Genomic DNA, 19,420 nt, shown 5'->3' on the forward strand with positions numbered 1-19,420 from the left:
TAGAGATACAGCGTGGAAACAGGCCCTTTGGCCCATCGAGTCTGTGCCGATCTGCGATCCACACACCCTAATGCTATCCTTCTACACACTAGGGATAATTTACCATTTTACCGAAGCCAATTAGCCTGCAAACCTGTTTTGTTTCCACGTGGAAAAGAGAAAAGCTAGATAGCATCAATATACATCAATCTCTGAAACATTCATTAATGAATTCAGAAGGAACTTCTTTACCCAGTTATTAGAATGTGTAATTCACTACTGCAGGTAACAATTTAAGTGGTGATTAAGGGAATAAAGAGTTACAGAATCATGGTGATAGAATTAGACAGCATAGAATCAGGACCTTCAGCCCATCTCGTCAATGCCGAACAAGTTGTCAAACTGAGCGAGTCTCATTTACCTGCATTTGGCTCGCATCCCTTTAAACGTCTGGGTCAGTCAGCATCTGTGGAGCGAATGGACAGGCACCATAGAGGAACTGACTATCTCCATCTGTTTATTTGACTCAAACAACACACTCGGAGGGCGATAGCTTACCAGCTGAGTTGTACGTGGTTCTGTTAGACTGGTAGGCCCGGACCTGCTGGAAGTGTACAATGTATTACTTCTTGCTGGCAGCATGACAGACTCCATGTGGAAGAGCATCATCACACTCATCTTCTAGCAGAAGAGATAAAAGGACAACATCAGAAATCTTACTGCTAAATCTAGACTATGAAATCCTGTCCAAGGCCATTGCCAAACGGATCATGTCTGCTCTGGGGCAGGTGATCCACCCAGACTAAAGCTGTGCTGAACCTGGCAAGAAAAAATTGAGCAACCTTGTGCTGCTCAGAGATACCATCACCAACGCCGAGACTATAGTTTAGGGTCCCTCCATAGCTGGACATTGAGTGGCAGTGGAGTGGTGGGGATATCCCTCAAACATGGGGAGGGATATCATCCCAGGGGTCCATATGAGTGACAATGTTTAAAGATAAGTGTGAACACTACTGAGTATGATACTATTGAATGTATACACACTGAGAATACCTGAAGAGATTTTTTCACATTTCTTTTGTATATATTTTTTATTCTGAACAAAATTTATTGTTGGGGGGAAAAATGAATTGACAGGCAACGTTTCACTTTGGGTTACTTTTTCAGAAGTCTATGACCAAAGACTTCAGGATCTAATGACCTGAACCAAAATGTCACGAGTCCATTTCCTCAACACATGTTGCCTGACCTGCTGAGTTCCTCCAGCATTTTATATTTTGATCAAGATTCCAGCATCTGCAGTTTCTGTATATATACCTGTCCAAGTTATGCTGATAGGTTTTGATAAAGAAAGAAAGAAGGAGGCTTGAGTGGAGTATAAACAACAACATGGACTGACCTGCTTCTATGTCCATGTAATCCAATGTCATCAAGCTGGGTAAACAGCAAATCACATCGAAGATTTTTCGGCAACAAGACATGCAAGAACAATTACTAATTTTAGCTGACATTTAAAACATATTAAGAATATTAAAAAGTTATGGACAATATTAATTTAGTATAAGTTCGATCATAACATTATTTTTAAATCACTTCAAAACCTAATCATAAAATTTCCCTGATACTAGAAAGGATGACAAATTGTAAATTATAAACTCCCTTCGATTTCTTGTTGAAAGCTTTAACATGTACAGGGTTTTTTGCAGTGATTGTATGAAATCTTTCAACAGTTGAATAACATTCATTATCACCCATTTTGTGTTACTGCCTAAGATCAATTTCAACCACATTTCACTCATAGAGTCATAGTCATAGAGTGATACAGTGTGGAAGCAGGCCTTTCAGCCCAACTCACCCACATCGGCCAACAATGTCCCAGCTATCCTGGTCCCACTTGCCTGCGCTTGGTCCATATCCCTCCAAACCTGTCCTATCCATGTACCTGTCCAACTGTTTCTTAAACGATGGGATAGTCCCAGCCTCAACTACCTCCTCTGGCAGCTTTTTCCATACACCCACTGTGTGAAAAAGTTACCCCTCGGATTCCTATTAAATCTTTTCCCCTATATCTTGAACCTATGTCCTCTGGTCCTCAAATCCCCTACTCGATTCACAACATGCCAACCCCAGGACAAAGGCTGTGAAAGAAAAAGGCAGCCTTTGTACATGGCCTTCATAGACCTGACAAAGGCTTTTGACTCGCTAGACTGCCAGGCTCTTTGGAGCATACTATCAAGGTACGGTTGACATGACAAGTACATCAGAATATTGAGGCTTCCACATGATGGCAAGTCAGTCACAGTGCTCAGCAACTGCGGCTCTGAGTCCGAGCCCTTCACTGTGGAAACGGGTCAAACAGGGATGCATCATCGCACCCACCCTATTTGTCGTCTTCATTGCGGCCATAGTTCACCTCATTGGTGAAGAGCTGCCACAGGGGATCCCAATCCTCTACAGAACTGACGGTGGGCTCTTCAACTGTAATAGGTTGAAGGTCAAGAGCAAAGGCAGTAACTCCGCCATCATGGAGCTTCAGTACATGGACGAATGGTCCATTGCAGCACACTTTGCAGAAGACCTCCAGGGCATACTGAATGCCTTTGCCAAGGCATACAGAGCCATGGACCCAGGTCCTACATCAACCTCCACCCAACCAGCCGTCTACCCAGCCCACTATAATAGTGGATGACACTACTCTTGAAAACGTTCACTACTTCCCCTACTTTGGCAGCATTCTTTCCTCAAAAGCTGACATCGACTCTGAGGTCAACCATCGCCTGAGTTGTGCCAGCGGAGCCTACCCAGACTCGGGAAAAGAGTCTTTGAAGACCGAGACCTGAAGGCTCAAACAAAACTGCTGGTCTACAGAACCGTTGTCCTCTCCACCCTGTTGTATGGAACCGAGTCATGGACCACCTACAGCAGGCACCTGAGAGCCCTGGAATAATACCATCAAAGATCCTTACGAAAGATTCTGAGGATCAGCTGGGAAGACAAACGCAACAACATCAGCGTTTTGGAGGAAGCCAACATGACCAGCATCACCACCACAATAATGCAGCACCAAAATTGCACTGGACAGGCGCTCCTGGAGGAAATCCGTGCAGGAAGGAGCTGCACGTCACAAAATGGAACTATGCCGTGTTGCAGAGACAAAGCGACAGCACCGTAAGGGGAGAGAGAAAGGGGCTCGACGACTACCACCCACTGCCAGTGTCAACTGCCCACATTGCACCAAGGTGTGTGGATCGCAGATCGGCCTCTACGACATCTGCAGACCCACAAGTAGACAAACTTATGGAGAGGAGAGGACAGTCATACTCTTTTCGAGTGACCGCCGATGATGTCTCTGGGTAAAAGACTCTGCGCATCTACCCGATCTATTACTCTCATCATTTTATGCACATCTATAAGATCTCTCCTCATCCTCCTGCGCTCCATGGTATAAAGACCCAACCTACTCAAGCTCTCCCTATAGCTCAGACCCTCTAGACCTGGCAACATCCTCGTCATTCTTTTCTGAACCCTTTCAAGCTTGACAATATATTTCCTTTAACATGGTTCCCAGAACTGAACACAATATTCTAAATGCGGTCTCACCAACGTCTTATACAACTGCAACATGACCTCCCATACAATACTCTGACCGATGACCACCTGATCTACCTGCGACTCGACCTTCAAGTAACCATGGACCTGTACTCCTAGATCACTCTGCTCTACAACATTACCTAGAGGCCTACCATTTACTGTGTAGGTCCTGCCCTTGTTTGACGTCCCGAATTACAACACCTCAATCCTTAAGAAGTTGCCGAGGAGACAATAATGGTGGTGGTATTGCTATAAATAGTTTCCATTCTAACTAGTGACATCTGAGAGCATTTAAGATGCTGAGAATTTAAAGTTAAAATAAATCAAAATATTGAGGCATACTTGTGATTTTCATCTATTTCGAATTTGTTTGGGTTTGAACTTGAATGTACAAAATGGATCCAGATGTAATAAAATAGTGAAGGTTGATAATGTGTGCAGAATCTCTCAGACTTCAGTGAGAATGGTGCCCATTGCTGTTCTCTAACTGTGATTTTGAACATGATCTCTACTTACATGGACATTTTTCTCTGGAGTTCAAACATTCCCGGCCCCATCTATGTTTCTCTGTTTTGGGTGAACATGCTTCTTCAGACCGGGTCTCGACCCGAAATGTCACCCATTCCTTCTCTCCAGAGATGCTACCTGACCCACTGAATTACCCCAGTATTGTGTGTCTATCTTCGGTTTAAAGCAGCATCTGCAGTTCCTTCCTACACAATATCCCTAAAGCTTTGCATGAGGGCATAGCTATTAGGTGAGAGGGGGGAAATGTAATGAAGATGTGCAGGGCAATTTATTTTACACAGGGAATAGTGTGGGTCTGGAGCTCATTGCCAGAGTGGTGGTGAAGGGAGATATGATAGTGGTGTTTAAGCATTTTTTAGATAGGCACATAGAAGTGCAGGGAATAGAGAGAGATGGCTCATATACAAGCAAATGAGATCAGCTTAACTTAGCATCATGTTCAGCACAGACATTGTGGCCAAAGGGCTGCACTGTACTGTTCCATGTTCTAGGCTGCGGATCAACTTGCTATCCACGGCCCTAATCATATACCTGGTGATTTGCATGAAGTCTTTGACAACTTAACTCAACAAAAAAATTCCAAAGAGAAAAGATCAGAATAATTTTGCAATGCAGAGTGAAGAAAGGAAGCACAAAACCTAGAGAGATTGATCATATTCCAGCATTAAGAAGGGGATGAATATTCTGCAGCGTGACTTTAGAGAGCTCGGAAAAATGCTGAAAAGCAGGACCTCCAGGGTTGTTATCTCCGGTTTGCTTCCAGTTCCTCGTGCTGGCGAGAGCAGGAACAGGGAGATACGGGACCTGAACGTGTTGCTGAGGAACTGGTGCACGGGGCAGCGATTTAGATTCTTAGATCACTGGGATCTGTTTTGGGGTAAGGGGGAACTGTACAAAAGGGACGGATTGCATCTTAACAGGTGTGGGACCAGCATTCCGGCAGGCAGGTTTGCCACTGCTACACGGGTGGTTTTAAATGGGGTGTCGAATGGGATAGTGGAGGATGGAGTTAAAGGGAAAGGGTTTCTTAAATGTGTGAGCGTAGAGACAGAGGGGTGTAAAATGAGGGTAGAAGCAATAGGTAGCAAGGTGAAAAGTAAAAGTGGCAGGCAGACAAAACCAGGGCAAAAATCAAAAAGGGCCACTTTTCAACATAATTGTATAAGGGGTAAGAGTGTTGTAAAAACAAGCCTGAAGGCTTTGTGTCTCAATGCAAGGAGCATTCGTAATAAGGTGGATGAGTTGAATGTGCAGATAGCTATTAATGACTATGATATAGTTGGGATCACGGAGACATGGCTCCAGGGTGACCAAGGCTGGGAGCTGAACATCCAGAGATATTCAATATTCAGGAGGGATAGAGAGAAAGGAAAAGGAGGTGGGGTAGCGTTGCCGGTTAGAGAGGAGATTAACGCAATGGAAAGGAAGGACATTAGTTTGGAGGATGTGGAATCGGTATGGGTAGAGCTGCGAAACACTAAGGGGCAGAAAACGCTGGCGGGTGTTGTGTACAGGCCACCTAACAGTAGTAGTGAAGTTGGAGATGGTATCAAACAGGAAATTAGAAATGCGTGTGACAAAGGCAAAACCGTTATAATGGGTGACTTCAATCTACATATAGATTGGGTGAATCAAATTGGCAGCGGTGCTGAGGAAGAGGATTTCTTGGAATGTAAGCGGGATAGTTATCTAAATCAACATATAGAGGAACCAACGAGAGAGCAGGCTATTTTAGACTGGGTATTGAGTAATGAGGAAGGGTTAGTTAGCAGTCTTGTTGTACGTGCCCCCTTGGGCAAGAGTGACCATAATATGGTTGAGTTCTTCATTAGGATGGAGAGTGACATTGTTAATTCAGAAACAATGGTTCTGAACTTAAAGAAAGGTAACTTTGAGGGTATGAGACGTGAATTGGCCAAGATTGACTGGCAATTAATTCTAAAAGGGTTGACGGTGGATATGCAATGGAAGACATTTAAAGACTGCATGGATGAACTACAAAAATTGTTCATCCCAGTTTGGCAAAAGAATAAATCAGGGAAGGTAATACATCCATGGATAACAAGGGAAATCAGGGATAGTATCAAAGCGAAGGATGATGCGTACAAATTAGCCAGAAAAAGCAGCATACCGGAGGACTGGGAGAAATTCAGAGACCAGCAGAGGAGGACAAAGGGCTTAATTAGGAAAGGAAAAATAGATTATGAAAGAAAACTGGCAGGGAACATAAAAACTGACTGCAAAAGTTTTTATAGATATGTGAAAAGAAAGAGATTAGTTAAAACAAATGTAGGTCCCTTGCAGTCAGAAACAGGTGAGTTGATCATGGGGAACCTGGATATGGCGGACCAATTGAATAACTACTTTGGTTCCGTCTTCACTAAGGAAGACATAAATAATCTGCCGGAAATAGCAGGGGACCGCGGGTCAAAGGAGTTGGAGGAATTGAGTGAAATCCAGGTTAGCCGGGAAGTGGTGTTGGGTAAATTGAATGGATTAAAGGCCGATAAATCCCCAGGGCCAGATAGGCTGCATCCCAGAGTACTTAAGGAAGTAGCTCCAGAAATAGTGGATGCATTAGTAATAATCTTTCAAAACTCTTTAGATTCTGGAGTAGTTCCTGACGATTGGCGGGTAGCAAACGTAACCCCAATTTTAAGAAGGGAGGGAGAGAGAAAACGGGGAATTACAGACCAGTTAGTCTAACATCGGTAGTGGGGAAACTGCTAGAGTCAGTTATTAAAGATGGGATAGCAGCACATTTGGAAAGTGGTGAAATCATTGGACAAAGTCAGCATGGATTTACGAAAGGTAAATCATGTCTGACGAATCTTATAGAATTTTTCGAGGATGTAACTAGTAGCGTGGATAGGGGAGAACCAGTTCGATGTGGTGTATCTGGACTTTCAGAAGGCTTTCGACAAGGTCCCACATAAGAGATTAGTATACAAACTTAAAGCACACGGCATTAGGGGTTCAGTATTGATGTGGATAGAGAACTGGCTGGCAAACAGGAAGCAAAGAGTAGGAGTAAACGGGTCCTTTTCACAATGGCAGGCAGTGACTAGTGGGGTACCGCAAGGCTCAGTGCTGGGACCCCAGCTATTTACAATATATATTAATGATCTGGATGAGGGAATTGAAGGCAATATCTCCAAGTTTGCGGATGACACTAAGCTGGGGGGCAGTGTTAGCTGTGAGGAGGATGCTAGGAGACTGCAAGGTGACGGATAGGCTGGGTGAGTGGGCAAAAGTTTGGCAGATGCAGTATAATGTGGATAAATGTGAGGTTATCCATTTTGGTGGCAAAAACAGGAAAGCAGACTATTATCTAAATGGTGGCCGACTAGGAAAAGGGGAGATGCAGCGAGACCTGGGTGTCATGGTACACCAGTCATTGAAAGTAGGCATGCAGGTGCAGCAGGCAGTGAAGAAAGCGAATGGTATGTTAGCTTTCATAGCAAAAGGATTTGAGTATAGGAGCAGGGAGGTTCTACTGCAGTTGTACAGGGTCTTGGTGAGACCACACCTGGAGTATTGCGTACAGTTTTGGTCTCCAAATCTGAGGAAGGACATTATTGCCATAGAGGGAGTGCAGAGAAGGCTCACCAGACTGATTCCTGGGATGTCAGGACTGTCTTATGAAGAAAGACTGGATAGACTTGGTTTATACTCTCTAGAATTTAGGAGATTGAGAGGGGATCTTATAGAAACTTATAAAATTCTTAAGGGGTTGGACAGGCTAGATGCAGGAAGATTGCTCCCGATGTTGGGGAAGTCCAGGACAAGGGGTCACAGCTTAAGGATAAGGGGGAAATCCTTTAAAATCGAGATGAGAAGAACTTTTTTCACACAGAGAGTGGTGAATCTCTGGAACTCTCTGCCACAGAGGGTAGTCGAGACCAGTTCATTGGCTATATTTAAGAGGGAGTTAGATGTGGCCCTTGTGGCTAAGGGGATCAGAGGGTATGGAGAGAAGGCAGGTACGGGATACTGAGTTGGATGATCAGCCATGATCATATTGAATGGCGGTGCAGGCTCGAAGGGCCGAATGGCCTACTCCTGCACCTAATTTCTATGTTTCTATGTTTCTATTAAGGGCCCAGTTTCTGTGGTAAAATAGCATCCAATGCAGCACACACATTATTAACACAAATAGATGACAATTCGAGAGCAGAAATTGAGTCTATTCTCTTAGAAGTCTGGAAGATCTTGCACACATTATCAAACTTTACTGAGATTGTGTCCATCACAGCTGCTGGAAGAGTTAATAGATCTTGACATCAAGTAGAAGGAATAGGTGACGTTTCGGGTCGAGACCCTTCTAAGGGTCTCGACCCGAAACATCACCTATTCCTTAGCTCCATAGATGCTGCCTTACCCACTGAGTTTCTCCAGCATTTTTATCCACCTTTGATTTTTCCAGCATCTGTAGTTCCTTCTTAAACTTGACATCAAGTAGTGCATGCTACTGGTTGGAGAGGCACTGCGGGGAGGTCAGCAATCTGTGCAGCTTGTTCAGTGAGTAGTTTTTCTAACTGGATCTTAACATAGAATATAGAACATAGAATGATACGGTACGGAAACAGGCCCATTGGTTCAAAATGTCTCTGCTAAACATGATACCCACCACCCTCTGAGTGAAAAAGTTGTCCTCAAGTTCCTATTAAATCTTTCCACTCTCAACTTAAACCTCCTCTGGTTCCAGAATCCCCTATTCAAGGTAACAGGCTCTGTGCATTTGCCCTATCTATTCACCTCATAATTTTATACACCTCTGTAAGATTACCCCTTAGCCTCCTTTACTCCAAGGAATAAAGTCCTTGCCTGCCCAACCTTTCCCTATATCATACGCCTTTGAGTCCTGGCAACACCCTCGTAAATCTTCCAGTTTATTGACACACTTTCAGTACACGTTCTAGCTTTGTGACATCCTTCCTATAGCAGGGTGATAAAAATGAATACAATACTCCAAATGCCACCTCATCAATGTCTTCTATGACTTTAACATAACGTTCTAACATTTATACTCAATGCCCTGATTGCTGAAAGCCTATGTGCCAAAAGCCTTCTTTACTACCCTAACTACCTGTGATGCTACTTTCATGCTACTATGTACCTTTACTTCTAGATCCCGCTACTCTGCAACACACCCCAGGACCTTGCTATTCACTGTTGCCACTGGTTTGACTTCCCAAAATGTATCACCTCACACATATCTGCATTAAAGCACATAAGCCATTCCTCAGCCCAATTGCCTAGCTGATCAAGATCCTGCTGGAATTTTTGATGACCATCTTCACTATCTATGATTCCACCTACTTCAGTGTCATCTGTGAATGTACTAATCGTGCCTTGTACATTCTCATCCAAATTGTTGATATAAATCGCAAACAGCAATGTGCCCTGTACTGATTCTTGAGGCACGCCACTAGTTGCAGGCCTTCAGTCCCAAAAACAACCTTCCACCAACTACTTCAGCTTCCTGCGATGAAGCCAATTCTGTATTCAGTTATTCAGCTCTCCCTGGCTCCCATGCAAGAACATAATGTACTTTATGATCTGTAATCAAATGATATTTGCTTATTATACATTAAGGCATCCAGTGATTCACATTTCAATATGTTCTCAAATTACGTTTGTAGGGAATATTTCAGTCTATCATTACTCACCAGTAGAGGAGAATATCAGGCATTTGTGATGACATATTCAATATCCAATTTCAAAACGGAGAACACGGTGTCATAGGACTCTACAGCATGGGAACAGGCCCTTCAGCTCATCTTGTCCATGCCAACCAAGTTGGCATATTGGGCATGTTACATTTACCCGCATTTGAACCATAGCCCTCTAAAACCTTTCTATTCACATATCTGTCCAAATGTCTTCAGTTGTAATTGTATCTGCTTCAATAGTTTCGTCTGCAGCTAACTCTATATATGGTCTACTCCTAGTGAAGAAGCTCTCCCTGAAGTCTTTCTGAAATCTCTCCTCCATCACCATTAAGCTTGTGCCCTCTAGTTTTTGAATCTTCTAACTGGGAAAAAGACTGAGTAGAAACAAAGAACTGCAGATGCTAGTTTACACCAAAGATAGACACAAAGTGCTGGAGTAACTCAGCGAGTCAGGCAGCATCACTGGAGGAAAAGGATAGATGATGTTTTGGGTCAGGACCCTTCTTCAGAGGTAAAGTAGAGAGTGGGGAGGTGAAGAGCTGGAGATGAGAAAAGTCCTGGACCAATCAGGGCCGGCAGCAAATAACCTCAGGCGGGTAGGTCCATTGTTGACTCAGGAAGGTGTGATCTCAATAGGGATACAATGTGGTGAACTGTGGAACTGGCTAAATGAGTAGGGAAGAGGAAGGTGACAAGGGGGGGAAGGGAGGGGAACAATTAGTAGATGTTACTTAAAATTAGATAATTTAACATTCGCTCCGCTGGGTTGTATGCAACTCAAGCAGAATATGAGGTGCTGTTCTTCCAATTTGCGAGTGGCCTCACTCTGGCAATGGAGAAGACTCAGGGCAGAAAGGTCAGTATGGGAATGGAAAGGGAAGTTGAAATGTATGGCAATCATTGTGACTGTGGGTATTTGCTTTACCCATGCCTTTCATGATCTTGTACACCTCAATCATGTCACCCCTCAGCTTCCGATGTACCAAAGGAAAAAAGTCCCAACCTATCTAATCTTTCCTTATCACTTAAACAAGCAAGCCCAAGTAATTTTTCTGACAATTTCTTCTGCACTCTTTTCAACTTAATGACATTCTTCTTGTAAATTTCACTACACCATTTGGTGTATGTGATAATAAATGTCCTTTGTATCCTTGTATAATTAATATAATTACATCCACATGGTCACAGTGTACAGTGTGGAGAACAGTGTAGCACAGAAACAGGCCTAAAATGATACCAGGCCCATTTTCTATCTGCTTGCACATAATCCGTATTCCTCTATCCCCTGCACATACATTTGATTTGTTTTTAATTTTTTTAAGAGGTCTGTGTCAGTCAATTTGAATTGTTCCTCTTCTCTTCAAAACAGCGCCACGGTACGTTTTATATGCACTTAATAGAGCAGATGGAGGTCTTTAATAATAAGTCTGCCTGACAATTTATCTTCATTTGTACACTGTCTGAAATTCAGTTCCAACGCAGTCAGTAGAACCAAATTTCAGCTGCTACTCGATTGCGTGCTTGGCTGTGCTGACCAGGGATGAATTCCATACTTGAATATGTCAAATAGCATTACATCAAAGTCTTGGTGGCCTCTGATCAGTGGCAGAAAAGCTTACTTCAAAGACTAAAGCTGTAAAACCTGCAGATCCATGTCTCTTACAATGACCAGCTCTAGAAAACGCAGAATGTGTCTGCATCTGCCTGATGCCGAGATAAGCTGCACTGCATAGTTTGGATCAAAAAGGAAATTATTGTAAATCTAAAATAGAAACGGTTGGAGATAGTCGGCGGTTCAGGAAGCATCCGTGGAATTCTGTAATATTAATGCGCTTGAATATAAGTTGGGTGGTTAGTCTCTCACATGTTGGAGTTAGCGCAAATGTTACTTGCCACTTACAAGCCCATACCCAATTTTGGCTGTGCCCTAGATAAACACAAGATTCTGGAGTAACAGCAGGATAGGCAGCATCTCTAAAGAGAAGGAATGGGTGACGTTTCAGGTCGAGACCCTTCTTCAGCCCTGTTGTATGCTGGCATAGGCTGCATTTTTTGCTGGGGGTTTACAAATGGAATTAAACCCCGAGTAATCATGAGTGAACATCTGTACTTTTGTCCATAGGGTGATATAAAGATCATTGGGCAAGGAGTGTAAAAATGGTTCGGCCTAACGAACAGCCCTGAGGAATTCCTACAGCAAATTCCTCTCCTGCGCCTGGAACATTAACCTCAAACAACTAAACCATCTCTCTTTGTACAAAATATAACTCCAGCTATAGAAATGTTGAATCATCTGAAGACGGAGATGGATCAATTATTCAAAGTGTCATTATCCACACCACCATTCACAACTGGATACACAAGGAATGCCGAGCTTCGACCTGATCCTTTGATTGCGAGATTGTTTAACTCTGTTTACAGAATGCAGTTTTATTGTTTAGCACACATGCAGCCCTATATTTCTGCTTTAGGTTCGCAAATTAGAGCACAGAAACGGTCCTTTCAGCCACACGTTTATACAAATTTCATCCCATCTTCTTATTTTCCTAATAATCTTATCAACATCCCAAGGTAGCATCACTCACCTATACCCAAAGAACAATTTACAGCAATCAAACCTACTGCATGTCTTTGGGATGTGGGAGGGAGCTAGACCATCAGGTGGAAAACAAAACGTTTGTAGGGGGAGTTTAGGATTAAGCATGGGTCTCTGGTCCTATTGCACAACCACTGTGCCACTTTGCTGCCCTAATATTTGGTGCTCATTGGCACTCTTCATTGAACCAGGGCTGTTCTCCCAGCTTCATCATAATGATAGAGCGAGAGATATACTGGGCTAAGAGTTACAGGATGTGTTCAACATCAAATTATCCTTGAAAAATGCAATATTTGCACTGACTCTTGAATATTCCAGGCCCATTACCACTCAAAGCTTAGAGTTTTATTTAGAGATACGGCTTGGAAACAGGCACTTTGTCCCACCGAGTCCACACCAACCACCGATCATCCATACACTAGTTCGATGTTATCTCACTTTCACATCCTACACACTACGGTCAATTTACGAAGCCAATTAACCTACAAACTGCACAACTATGGAATGTGGGAGGAATCCGGAACACCCGGAGAAAAACCACGTGGTCACAGGGAGACCGTTCAAACTCTGCACAGACAGTACCCATAGTTAGGATCGAACCCGGGTCTCTGGCGCTGTAAGGCAGCAACTCTACCGCTGCACCACTGAGCCGCCCACATAAAATAATCTTGAGTTCATGCATTAGGAGCACACATCATGCATCAGGAGTCCAACATGATTAATTGAAAGTCACAACATGATTAATTAAAAGTCACATGATTAATTGAAAGACAAAAGCACTAACCACATATCAGCGCCATAAGCTGCCCCAACAATGGAAGTGTTTGTGGTCCCAACATTGGCCTCATCAGTCACCTCAAAACTACAAAAGTGAAGTGGAATGATATCATCTTCAATCCTGAGATACTACTTCAGAAAAATGAATATAGTGATGATAGAATAATGAGATGTTTTTGTATCCAGTTGGTTAAGGCTGCTAATGTTGTCTTTGTAACCATGTTCAGTTCTATCATAAGCCTTTTCGAGTTCATGTGTTGAGTTCAGTGGACAGTAGAAACGCAAACAGAAAACACTTAACATTATTGATCTCGCCTGAATTCTAAACCTGGGGTTTTGAGACCAGACTATTACCTCATTGAGGTCAGTACTTATGTTTGCAATGTTCATTCCTTTTGAAGTTCAGTGAAGCTAAAATTAATTTTCAATGTTTTCTTCATATATTAAATAGTTCATTAATATTTGAAAAGTGAGAAATGTTATGTTACTTTGTTGAACAGAAATATGAGTTTGGTATTTTATAATCAGTGTTAAACATTTCACTACAAAGAGGTTTGTGCAACCGATATGACTTTGTGCACTAAAAATAATACAGAAGACTTTAAGGTGCAAATCTAATAAATCTATGCATGTAAATTAAACTTGTGCTGCCTGTTGTGCCTGAAAGTCTTGATATAGTTTCTTACACAAAGCTGCTTTCTTTCATCAGACTTGGACAGAAATCCATTGTAATGGTAAATGACCTTTCTTATCCTCAATCACACACTGTGATGTCATTGCAAACCAATCACAGGAGAGTAACAATGTCTGTCAAGGCACTATTACATTTTTGCAGACTATGTAAACCTTCAGTGTAGCTATAGATACCTTCACTGCCCAGACTCTTCCAGTGAAATTGAGCTAACCCATACCAAAGGCATGTTTCAAGGGCCCTTTGTCACAAATCCAATTATTTATGATTGTGAATAATTATTCAGTCACTTACCTACTAACTGAGTCAAATGGCTCCCAAATTATGCTCATTTAAAATAGAAACTCCCATCATTATCACAGCATTCAGTACATACCATCAGGCCAGGTTGTCTGCTGAATTTTCAGCAATCTCAATATATAATTATCCAGTTTTAATGCTCAAATATTGGTAGTAATTTTATAATGGTTAAATGAGGAATAATTAGTAAAAAATACCCTTAATTTCTTTTCCCCACAATGCTGCCTGGATTAGATGGCATTAGCTATAAGGAGAGGTTAGGCAAATATAGATTGTTTTCTCTGGAGCATCAGAGGTTGAGGGGAGACCTGATAAATGTATATACAATGATGAAAGGTATAAATAGGGCAAACAGTCAGAATTGTTCTCCCAGGGTTGAAATATAAAAGTTTAAATCAAGGGTATAATTGTAAGGTGATGGAGCAAAGTTTAAAGGTGATGTGCAGGACAAGTTTTTACACAGGGAGTGGTGGGTGCCTTGAACATGCTGTCAGGAATAGCGATGGAGACAGATCTGTGAGTGGCACTGAAGAGACTTTTAGATAGACACATGGATATACAAGGAATGGAGGGATATGGATCGCAAGCAGGCAAACGTAATTTGGTTAAGTTGGCTTCACGTTTGGCACGTTGAGATATTGTGGACCAAAGGACCTATTCCTGTGCTGTACTGTTCAATGTACTGTTAAATGTATAATGATTAGCATTGTGTCATTCTAGATTCTTCAAATTACACCCCCGCCAACTATAGTTACCTATAGCTTGCAAAAATCCTGGAGACACAAGAGAGTGCAGATGTTGAAATGTTATCGTGCTTCAAGATTTTGACCTAAAATGCTGATTATTACTTTCCACCCACAGTTGTTGCTTGACCTGCTGACTTCCTCCAGCAGATTGTTGTCGAAAATCTATTGTTGTGAAGGCTATTGGTTCAACTTTCATATTGATGTATTCCAATGTATTCTATCATTTGTTGTGAAGAAAATATGTTTGCAATGGCAACAATTTTATTTAGGGTAACTTGTAGATGACGAAAAGTCTTTGAGAAGTGTGAAGACGAATCACGTGTCACAGAATACTTTTCCTCGAGCCTATTCATATAGCCATAGTATTTACTGCTAGTCCACTTAAGTTTTGGGTCATTGATGAACAACAGACTATTGCTAATGGTGGAATTTGTTGCTATTAATGCCACTGAATCTTAAGAAAATTATTTAAGTTCTCTCTTTTTTTTTTTTTTTATATTTTATTTTATTAGAAGTAAGTACAGTCATATGGCACCAAAGTGCCTAATATATATTTTCATAATACATTTTATGTACAACTTCTTTTTTTTTTTTTTTGTTACACTGAAAAAAAGATTAGAATAAGAAAAAGAAGTTAGATAGTAAAGGATAGAAAGATGTGAAATATATAGTGTGTGAAAAAAGAAAACGAGTAAATGAAGAAAGTTGAGAGAGAGAATAGAGAGAAGAAAAGAAAAAAAAAAAAAAAAAAGAGGAGATCATTATTTATAGTCTTGACCAACCCTCGTCCAGTCCTGAAACAGTTATTTTTTACAATTGTGTTGCACCATATGATTCCAAAAAAACGACGAATGGAGACCAACTCGTTATGAATTGGTCTGATTTATCCATTAGGAGGATAAATTCTCTCTTATTGGGAACATTGCCTTACATTTTCCTGGTGTGAATATTATTCGGCGCGTATCAAGTCAAGCTTAAATATTATCAAACATCTTTGATTATCTAAGGAGCTACAAATTGAATCGAATGTTATGCAATAATCAGTGAACACTCCCACTTCTTACATTAGAATGGAGGGAATGTCGTTGATTAGCAGCTGAAAATTGTTCTATTGAGAACAACATCATGAGTTACTAACACAATGATTAAACAACACTTGGATAGGTATACGGCAGGCACGTGCCGTCAGGGTGGGCAAGGTAGGCACTGCCTACCCTGACTAAAATTATAAAATTGCAATTATTAAATATAAATAGTAAAGGCATGGGAGAATTATGCCTATATAAGAGATCGATCTCTTAGGTAGGCATAATTCTCCGTGCCTTTCATCCGCAGCACTTGCAACACGCGGAGGTCTGTGCAGCCCACGTGCAGTCAGTGCTACTTCAAGCGGGGCTGAAGGCAGCTGAAATTCTGCCTTTGCAGTACTGCGCTGGCGCAGCAGCCTTCTGCGCATGCACAGCGCAAGTTTCTTGGCGGGTTTTTAAAATATGGATTGTCATTATTTTAAAAGTATCTTAGGAAACAAAGAGAGACGAATGGAGTTCCAGTATTAATAACGTGGTACGTACATTTCTTGGTGCTCTATGTTTTTAAATACCGTATTTCCCGGGGTGGGGGGAGAGCTCCTTTCACAGTGTTTGGAGAGTCTGGCCCAGGGTAAAGTTGCGGGGAGGGCATGAGCGTTGTGAAGGAGGGGGTTGGGGCCAGTAACCCACTTGCGACACTCCGGGCACGGAGCCACCACATAGTGGCCGGGGAGTGAATTAGTTTGGGTGGCTGCCGCAGCGCTCCGGCAACGGCCGGCAGAACTGGCTGCCACTTCCGAGGAAGGAAGCAGCTTGGGTGACTGCGAGCGGCAGCCGGGACCCAACAGCAGAGCCGCCTGCCACTTCAGCCCCTTCTGCTGGTCCCCGCTCACCTCTGGCAGTGCTCTCCGTCTGAACACCTCTCTCCTGCCGCTCGCCGGCCAGCTTCCCGCAAATCTTTAAATTCTGACAGCGCGCTCAAGGGACCAATTGAGGTTAGGTCCCAGTGCTGTCAGGTTCCGGCGGCCGCTCGCAGTCACCCGAGCTGCTTCCTTCCCCAGAAGTGGCGGCCAGTTCTGCTGTCCGTGCCCGGAGCGCAGCGGCAGCGGTGAGTGAGTCTGACATGATCTCCGACCCCCTCATTCTCAACACTCCTGCCTTCCCCTCATCGTTAACCCCTGGCACAGACTCTCCACATGCTGTGAAAGGAACTCTCCCTCCAATTGGATCCTTGATCTAGCATTCAATAAGATGACAACTGATTCAACGTCCTGGTGTGCTCCGGTTTTTCCCACCATCTCTCCACCTGCCTTCATCCTCCGTCCCCCACCCATTCAGTAATTAAAAAATGAAGGAGATTTAGAAGCCTTGGGAAAACTGAATTTTTACATATTTATATTTTTTACGGAGAGAACAATCTGTGCAAGCACGATTTAAGATTTTTTTAAAAAAGTCGACTGACTGCCCTGAGTAATTACTCATGGCACGTGCCTGGTATATGGATAGCATAGGTTTAGGGGAATATGGGCCAAACACAGGTAGGTTGGACTAGTGTGGATGGGGCACGTTGGTCGATGTGGGCAAATTGGGCTGAGAGGCCTGTTTTCACACTATATGACTCTATAATTCTATAACTCCTGTAACAGAAGTGCAGAGATTATTGGCCTCACTAATTATAGACAGATGCACACAAGGGAACTCTACAACATAGCCTAACTTCTTACATGTAGAAGAACCCCTTGATCTGTTAAATCCACAATCAATTTTGTCAATGCACTTACCCTGGGGAAGAAACTATTTTGGCTTCCTTGTAAACCCAGGGTTTCCAAAGTCCAGTAAACTCACCATGCATTTATTAGAAACTAAAAGAGAAGCAAAGCTAAATATGCATGAAGTACAGAGGATTCATCCGCTAGTGACCCATGCGATTTAATCCCTAGCCCTCTTTCACATCCATTGAATCAGAAATCATCAGAATGTTAAGAAGTGTGATTTTTGTTTCAGATTGTTTTAGCTTTTAAATCTCCTATCTGAGCAAACCCACGGTGAAGCTAATGATATTTGGCATTCTGCTGCCTGAGATTGGAGCTTGGATGAGGAGTGAGGGGAACATCAGCAACAAGTTGATGTGAGCATCAGACTGAGCAGGAACAGAGAGGGCAGCACGAGAATTAAAAAAGAAACTATATCCAGAAAAGTATTCAGGCAGCTGTTAACCTTCTTTGAGCTTTAGGAGTAGGAATGTCAGGTTGTCACACCAGGAATTAGCAGGTGTCAACAGTCTCCCCCACAGAACAGTCCACTCCCTATGGGAGCACCTCCATGACTGTAATAGTGAATGTTCCCCTTAACTTTGTCATTGCAGGGCACTCCTAGGCATGTGTCCAGAAAACAACTATCAGCTACACCGAATTGCACCTCGATACACATGACGATAACACATTTAACTAAACTACGACAGGTAATGACGAGAAATAATAGCAATCAAGAGGGATAAACACCATATACATAACATTGGGGATGAAAGGCATTAGCGGGTGGATAGATTAAAATTTGAGATATGCAATGACAGGGAATGTTTGGTGTAGTTGCAAGATAGATAGCTGTGAAGGACAATGTGATGGTTTTGGTTTGAGAAGGCAATGTGAGATTTGGGCTGACGAGGAGAACAACTTAAGGGCCTGTCCCACTTGGGCGTCATTTACGCGTCATTTGGCGCGTCATGAGGCGTGGTGGCAATGTAGTGATGCGCGTAATGCGTGGCGCCCCAGAATTTTGCAGTGCTCAAAACCCTCGCGTGCCACCTCTGTGACATATCCCTTGCGCACGCTGATGTACTGATGGCGTACACTGACGTACTGACGGCATACCTTTAGCGTGTGGTGATGCATGGTTACACATGGTGGCGCACAAACATTGCCTATGCTAATTTATTATGCATCACCATGCGTCAACGTTCGTAACCATGCGTCGCTGCGCACCGCCCATACGCCGTCGGCGGGCCATTTGCGCGTCACTATCCCCCCCCTCCCCTCACATCCCCTTCTCCCATTCTCCACCCTCCCCATTTGTGCGCACAGCCTGCGACCAGCGATCTCCCGCACACTATCTCACACATGCTATGAACAATTTATACAAACCTGTACGCCTTTGGAGTGCGGGAGGAAACCCAAACCCTAACCCTAACCCTAGCCCTAATCCTCGCTTCTGCCTGCTCCTCATGGGAACTAAACTGTTGGCCACGAGTTGTTAGTGGGATCTAGCTGTCCCAGGCTGGGTCCACAAATGGGGGGGAGTCGGCGAAAGTGGGGGGGGGGGGGGGGGGGGTCGGGTGGAGGATGGGAGGGAGAGGGGTAGAACGGGCTGTGAGGGGAGGGGGTAGTGGATAAGGGGGAGAAGAGTGGAGCGGGGAGATGTGTGGAAGAGGGGGGGAGGGGAGGGAAGGGGAGAAGGGTAGAGGGGAGTGGAGAAGGAGGGATGAGGACGGGAGGGGAGAAGAGGGGAGAGGA

General features: G+C 43.2%; 1 long non-coding RNA gene across 1 annotated transcript; it reads left to right on the forward strand.

Moving 5' to 3' along the window:
* Positions 1-1,792: 1,792 nt before the first annotated feature.
* LOC116984344 lies at positions 1,793-16,892 on the forward strand. Its single transcript, XR_004414994.1, has 3 exons — positions 1,793-1,803; positions 4,542-4,551; positions 16,693-16,892. It is a non-coding gene; the product is annotated as an uncharacterized LOC116984344 (long non-coding RNA).
* The last annotated feature ends 2,528 nt before the right edge of the window (positions 16,893-19,420 follow it).

The sequence above is a fragment of the Amblyraja radiata genome, chromosome 2, assembly GCF_010909765.2.
Source record: "Amblyraja radiata isolate CabotCenter1 chromosome 2, sAmbRad1.1.pri, whole genome shotgun sequence".
Lineage (NCBI taxonomy): Eukaryota > Metazoa > Chordata > Chondrichthyes > Rajiformes > Rajidae > Amblyraja > Amblyraja radiata.